The 8,046-nt window shown below is 37.5% G+C and overlaps 2 pseudogenes; both read right to left on the reverse strand.

The window, feature by feature from the left end:
- Window positions 1-473: 473 nt before the first annotated feature.
- LOC145688753 (5.8S ribosomal RNA) lies at window positions 474-623 on the reverse strand (annotated as a pseudogene).
- Window positions 624-1,390: 767 nt separating this feature from the next.
- LOC145688618 (small subunit ribosomal RNA) lies at window positions 1,391-2,094 on the reverse strand (annotated as a pseudogene).
- Window positions 2,095-8,046: the final 5,952 nt, after the last annotated feature.

Raw genomic sequence — 8,046 nt, forward strand, 5'->3', positions numbered from 1 at the left:
CCTTGCCGGGCACCTAGTACTGAAGCTCATCCAGGAGTAGAGGCAAATTGGAATACCAAAACTCAGAGGCCCAATTACCTTGTTCGTCAGCCAGCCTTGCGCCGGCCCAGGCTAGAGAATTGCATGGACACAAGACAGTCTTGTTCCCATCGAAAGGGGTTTGTCAAGGATGAAATCGAAGGACCAAGTTCCCCAATTTACTCAGGAACTTTCGTCGAGACAAAAACTGCCTCAACAGGCGGATGTGAACCACCAGCCTTTCCTGCTCATTTAAGACAACCGCTGTCGCGGAAGCCCAATAACACACAGTTTCTATTCTCCGGACCCATGGTCACAAGAGGTTAATCACAACAAAGTCAAGCCTTGCGCGAGACCCCTTGCCAGGCTCCTTACACATAGCCACAGCATCACTACCGAACTAGCGAGAGGCCTTGGGGTCATCGGAAAATCTTCCACCGCCAGGATAAAGATACCGACCCTCAGACAGGTGTGACCCACTCGCTCCTGGGTCGCAATGTGCGTTCGAAACGTCGATGTTCGTGTGTCATGCAGTTCACACTCTTTCGCGCAGCTAGTTGCGTTCTTCATCGACCCACGAGCCAAGTGATCGACCGTTCAGGGTTGTAATAATTCTACAACAGCATTTCTCGTATGCCGTGCAAGACATTAAAGTTCGTTTAACTTACCGCATCGCGGGCCGCACTGCCTCCTGTTTGGCCCCGTCAGCTACGGTCACTAACCACAAAGCTGGGCGTGTTCATTCGAAAGCCTTTCCCTGCATCATAAGGAATAATCTTAGGCTGCCCATGAGTTTGTAGCCAAAAATCATGGCTACCACTTTCTCATTGAAGGCCATCTTGAACAAAAAAGGATACTGGCCTACAAAGCAGCGAATTCTAGCTGTAGTCGCCCGACCAGAGCGTATTAAAGGCTTCTTGTACTACTAACGTGTAAGCCTTGCTCCTCAGAGCCTTTCCAAGACTTTTCCCACAAAGCAGTCACAGCCTACTGGAGTCCTTGGAGGACAAGCTTCCGTTCTACCCCAGCACCCGACATCCGGCACAAGCATTTTAAACGCTCCTGCTTCGATGGAATAAGTCTTACTCTCTTAGTCTTTTCAAGACTTCTGCTCCACCGAAATAAGTATACTCCAATCCTTCGATGACACAGAGCCTGTGTCAACAGGTAGCCTACGCTATCCTCGCCGATGACAGTGGCTCCCGTTCTTTCTGCTCGCTTCCCAACTGTAGGGAAGACACGGCTCACCTTCCTCTCCTTCGCCTGTCAAAATCAGTGGCTCCCGTTCAACGGTGTCAATCTAACTGATACGACACACTAATAAGAAACTTTTGACATCAGCCACCGCAGTGGTGATGAATTGATAATGATCCTTCCGCAGGTTCACATACGGAAAGCTTGTTACGACTTTTACTTCCTCTAAATGATCAAGTTTGGCCATCTTTCCGACACGTCGGTATCACCGCAAGACGGAGGTGCCGAGTATCAATCCGAAGGCCTCACTAAATCATTCAATCGGTAGTAGCGACGGGCGGTGTGTACAAAGGGCAGGGACGTAATCAACGCAAGCTTATGACTTGCGCTTACTGGGAATTCCTCGTTTATGGGACATAATTGCAAGCCCCAATCCCTAGCATGAAGGAGGTTCAGTGGGTTACCCGGACCTTTCGGTCAGGGAAGACACGTTGATTCCTTCAGTGTGGCGCGCGTGCGGCCCAGAACATCTAAAGGCATCACAGCCCTGTTATTGCTCAAGCTCGTGCTGCTAGAGGCAGCCTGTCCCTCTAAGAAGACACGAGCGTTGGAAGGAAAGATTCCAACGCCTAGTTAGCAGGCTAGAGTCTCGTTCGTTATCGGAATTAACCAGACAAATCGCTCCACCAACTAAGAACGACCATGCACCTCCACCCACTGAATCAAGAAAGATCTCTCAATCTGTGAATCCTTCCAGTGTCCGGGCCTGGTGAGGTTTCCCGTGTTGAGTCAAATTAAGCCGCAGGCCCCACTCCTGGTGGTGCCCTTCCGTCAATTCCTTTAAGCACTTTGTAGGAGATGGAAGTGTTTGCTGCCTGCTCCGTGGTTGTATATGTTGTTGGAACTTTGTTATGAAAATGGATATTTTGGACTGTTTGGCAAATTGGTGATTAGGAATGACGGCATGGCTAATACTTGGTTTCTGTAAGGGTGAATTGAGTACCCAGCTAATTAATTATAGTGGTGATATTACTATTTTATATTTTTATGGAATAGTTTTAATATTATGAAGAATGTTTGAGATATAACTGGATTCCCGTGGAAAATAATACGAACTAAAAGGAGCCATGTTGGCTTGGTTCGCCACCAGTTCTGTGAAATAGTGAAGTTACTGCTCAGTTTTTTAATTGTTATAAGGATTTTTATTCTATATTTTTATAGAGCAGTTTTTATATTCCTAAGGATGTTTGTGATATAGTCGGATTCCGGTGGAAGTTAAAAAGAATTAAAAGGAGCCATGTTTGCCTTGCTAAGTAATGTTTCTGTGAATTTGTTCGAATATCCTAAAAGTTAATATATACATTAATAATTATTATTCAATAGTGAAAATTTAGTGTTCAGCAATAAAATTATAATCATATTGGTGGATTACTTTTTTACTTATGTACCGGATTGCAATGGATCTCTCAAATAAAATAATGATGGACTTCTGAACACGTTTTGCTATACTTTACGTATTAAATTATTAAAATATATTATTTCTGATGAAATAACTATTGGTGGCTTTTGTTAGAATTAATAAAGAATCCACGGTATATTAGTGCTAAAACTGTAACAACTTTATGGCGTTCTGAAGTTGGATGCTCAAGATATAGCCGGATTCAGAATATATAATTAAAAAAATATACTGCAAATATGGCGGGTAGGCTCCTTCATCCTTATGTTGAAGAATTATGGGAATGAATCATGCTGGGACTAGGTTTTCAGATGTAAAAGTGTTTGCCAGTTTGCTGCTATTACATTTTAAAACCGACGGTACGGAGCGGTGCGATAGACTTGAGTATTTAGGAGGAAATTTAGGTGTAAATGGTATTCTTGCTGGTTTTACCAGTTTGGATATTAATTTACGGAATGAGAATGGTTGAATTCGACGGTATATAAGGTTCTACGGCGCATCAACGAGGAAATTTAGGTGCAAATGGTATTTTTACCAGTTTCATCAGTTGGATATTAATTAACGGATCGAAGATAGTTGAATTCAACGGTATATACGATGGTGCTGCTTGACGGAACGGAATGAACATGTTTGAAATGGTATGCTTAACGGTATTTCAGATGGTTCGGAGCGGTGGAATATATTTTTATAGGAATTATTTTAAAAGTGTAGAAGGGATATTATGTCTGCCTACTTGTGCGAATTGTGGTTGTGTTTGTAGAAATTTAAGCACTGTGTTTTTTTTCCTGTTTATTCTTTTTTCATAAAATCAGTGCTTTTTTTTAATGCTGAGATCTAGAACATGTTTGGCTTATTTAGTCATCTATTTATTTGTTTATTAATATTGGAAAACGTCTGGAGCATTTAAACTTATTGTTATTACATTACTTACAATAATACAAGACAATTTTATAAATGAAACGATTAGATCTGGTAGGAGTAAATCTTAAAGTCAAAATGATAGTGCTGATAATTCTCAACCTTTTAAAGATGAAGATGCTAAAATAGTTGTTAAAATTCCCTTAGGACCCTTGGTGTGTTCTAAGCATACTAATTTATTCTTTCTGGAGAAACGTGATTTTTATAAACATTTGGAATCAGTTCACATTTTGAATTTTATATTAGAATGTGAAAAATGTGGTAATAGGTTTGACAGTCCGCCGCATGTGTTTTATTACCTACCCAAATGTAGTGGTTCTAGAGAAGAAGGCCAATATAAATGTCCATGGTGTCCCCTTCCGTTCACTAAATTGGGAGGCCTTGCTACACACAAGGCTAAGGGACACCGTGAGGAATGGCAGAAAGCAAAATTAAAGGAAACACAGTTAAAAAGGAAAAACAAGAAAGTAAGCTAAAATGGACAGAATTGGAGGTAGAAAGGTTTATAGACTTGGCTAATATGTATAAAGGGAACAGTAATATTAATGAGATGATATTAACTCATTTTCCTGACAAATCATTACAAGATGTAAGAAATAAAAAAATGTCGCTTAGTTAGACAAGAGAAATTATCAAGGGAAGCGTTTGGAAAAGGGTCTGGTACGGTTGAGGACGAAAAAAAAAACTATTGATGATACGATATCTACTGAGGGGGTGAGTCTGCTTTTAGTCAAGAGGTATTTGAGGAAGAAAATACTGATTTAAGTGGTGCTCCACTACAAAGTAGTGATGAAGATATTGTAAGGGATTACAATTTGGTTAAGGAGTTAATATGCGATGGATTCAAGGGTATGGGATTACAATGTCATTTGGGTCCAGAAGTATTATTGGTGGACCTTTATAAGGATCTGCTCAAGGCTATTATGACTAGAACGGAGGTCTTAATTACTGATAATGTTAACAAAGCTCTTGCCCAGGAAAGAGATAAGATATATATGAAGAAGTGGATAGGGAAATTGAGGAGTGTAAAAAGGACTTACAAGTACGGGAATTTGAAAAGGAACAGTTGATGGATAATCTAGTTAATAGGGAAATGCAAATTGTTAAAGAAAAACAATGGGTTGAAGAGTTAGGTAAATTGAATGAAGAATTACAGAAGGAAATCTCGTTAAACGATAAAGAGATTTCCATTCAGAAGCTACGTGCTCAAACTTTTCAGTTGGAATCAGATTCAGTTCAAGTTAGGGAAGATATGAAAAAAAGTTCATGATATTGTTAATAAGAATGAGAAAGAGGAACAAAAATTACAGGTTAAAATAAATGAGTTACAAGACCATATTAATATGTATGAGAAAAAAATCTGAGTATAACAAGTTAAATGGGTAGTTACTGAGAAAATGTCAGTTGGAATTAATACTGAAATAAGTCTTCCTATGGAGGAAGCAGCTGTTAGTAGATGTATTATTGAGGAGGAAAGAGATAATAATGTTATTCGAACACAACAGTTAGAGACTGAGGTTTTAAAAGTGCTAGATACTTCATTAATGTCTGGGCAAGATATTATACAAACATTGGAACGGGATGATACACGAAGTGATGAATTAAATATAATACTTGGTGAGATAAGGGAATATTGCAGATCACTTTATATGAATGACATGGATGATAAATTTAAATCTGTAGATTTAGTAGTCAACGAGTGCATTGAAAATTATAATGAGGTTGGAATTGAGAGGCTTGATGAATGTTATGGTAAATTAGTTGTGTGCTTAGGTGGTAAGATTGATCAGAGTGGGGGCAGAAAACAGATTAGTTATAGAGAAACGGCAAATGGTAAGTCTAAAAAGCATAGATACTTTGAAGCTCAAGAACTATATAATAAAAATCCTGGAAAGTTGGCTACGATGCTGTTTGAAGATCGTTCAAGTGATGAGGTAGATAATTTACAACTTGACTCGGAAAAAAATAAGAGTTTTATACCCAATTGCGGGGAAGTGCTGGTAAATCTGATGAGAGTTTTTTCGAGCAGGAAATTGATGAAAATGATAGAATGATTTTGTTAAAACCAGTCAAAACTCAACAGGTTTGGAAACTGATAAAAAAAAATGCTAAATAACTCTTCGGCTGGTATCGATCTAGTGGAAAAAAAAAGAATATTGATAATTCTTTGAGTGTTTATTTGTTAACTAAATTGTATAATTTGATATTGTTAACAGGTAGGATTCCGAGTGCTTGAAAAAAAAAATAAAACAACGTTAATTCCAAAATTTGGAAAAGATTTCAAGTTAGTAGCCAACTGGAGACCTATTACAATCTCCTCAATTTTGTGCAGGTTGTTTTCGGGATTATTGGAAGAAAGGTTGAATAAGGTTGTTTGTTTGCACGAATCCTAAAAGGGATTTACTGAGGGGGAAATAGTACTTTATTAAATTGTTTCTTATTGGATTCCTTATTGATATTAAGAAAGAAAAAAAAGCATTTTATGCAATATTTATAGATATCCAGAAAACATTTGATTCTGTACCCCATTCTGCAATCATTCAGGCTTTGTGTGGAAGGAATATTCCAGACTTGATTGTTAATTTGATTGCAGATTTGTATAGTAAATGTAACTTGTTTTACAAAAACAGATGTAGAGGTTAAAGTTAAGAGAGGAGTTCGTCAGGGCTACCCCTTGAGCCCTCTATTGTTTAATATTGTTTTAGATTCGGTGATTAGAAAGATGATAGATAATAAATTTGGATTTTCTTTAGAAGAAGTGAGTTGAGTTGATTTTGAGTTGAACGTCCCGTTCAGCAGCGAGGCTATACGAGACGTGGACCTACTGATTAACGTGGAATCCGAACCACATGAGCTCCCGCCGGGAATCGAACCCGGGTCTCCCACGCCGAAGGCGCGTACGCTAACCGCTTAGCCACGGAGGAGCTCTCTATAGGAGAAGTGAGTAGCCCCATCTGTGCTTATGCTGATTATGTCATGTTGATGGCAAATTCTCAAAGAGAATTACAGGAAATGTTAGATGAATTCCAAAATATAATTCAAAATATGGGTTTAACTATTTCTATTAATAAGTGTTTGAGTATTGGAATTGAACCAAAGGGTAGAAGTTGGTTGGTACCGGAAGTGTCCCTGAAACTTAGTGGTCAGAAAATAGATTGTGTTAGTGTTGAACAACCATTTGTATACCTTGGTTGTCAATATACTATTGCTAATGGGATAGAAAATAAATGGCAACTTAATAATTTAGAAAGAATGTTAACCAGATTGGGAGGTCTGCCTCTTAAACCAAGACGGAAGATTAGTCTGTTACAAACATATTTATTGCCCAAATTCTTTTTCATTTGGATTTCGAGCTTTGCCTCGTTTACACATTTAAAGAAAATAGATGATATGATTAGAAGATATCTCAATATGTGGTTGCATCTTCATCCCTCTATGGTGGATGATTTTTTCTATACGAAGGGATGGAGGACTTGGCTTTCCCAATCATGTTAACATTATTATGATGGCCCAGCTTAAATTTGTTTACACATTGAATGCATATGAAAAAGATAATTTTTAAAAAGAACTTATTAGTTGTATTAATTTGAATACTACTGAACATAAGTTAGTTGATAAATTACAAGTTATAAGACCTTATAATTTAACAGTATTGAAAATATTCAAGAGTAAATTAAAAGACAAATATCAGGAGGACTGGGCACAAAAAGAATTTCAAGGTAAAGGTGTTCAGTATTTTAGGAACAATCCGATATCGAACAACTTTTTGTTTGAAGATACTCTACCTGATAATCGATTTATAGATGTCCTCAAAATGAGGACTAACACTACAGGTGTTAGGGTTGCGTTGGCAAGAGCTAATCCTAATATTTCAAAAGAGTGTAGAGCTTGCTAAGAACCCTTGGAAACAGCTGACTTGATACCCTTTATCACAATTGCTATAGTACACTTATAGCCAAACAGGATTAACCTTAGGTTCAATATTTTAGATTGTTCCTTTTAGTTGAGGAGCAACTCAATAATTATAGCCTCTGTCTTGTGGAATGAGATTTGTACTATTGTCCTAAAAAGCAATTGTTATATTATAATTGCAATCATAAAAAGGCAACTCTTAGTCTCAAAACTTTAAATTGCCTTTCTTAATTATAGGAGAATTTCATAATTACAAAAATTTTGCTTCAATAATTGTAGCACTTATAAATGCAACAAACAGACATTATAAAGGGCAAAATATAGTACCAATACATTCAATACCTTATAAATATTAATACCAAAGATTAAATTATATGTGCCTTGTTTTTAATTTTAAGTTTTAAGTATTAAATGTTATTTTTAGATGCTATATACCTTAACCAAGTTTTATTAGAGTTATTTTACACAGAGTTTTCAATTCTATAACTCTACCTTTTGGCCTAATTCCTTCCTAGTTTGCGTTCTGATACGTTCATTACACGCAGAAT

Source organism: Thermobia domestica, chromosome 6 (genome assembly GCF_964235325.1).
Source record: "Thermobia domestica chromosome 6, izTheDome1.hap1.1, whole genome shotgun sequence".
Classification (NCBI taxonomy): Eukaryota; Metazoa; Arthropoda; class Insecta; order Zygentoma; family Lepismatidae; genus Thermobia; species Thermobia domestica.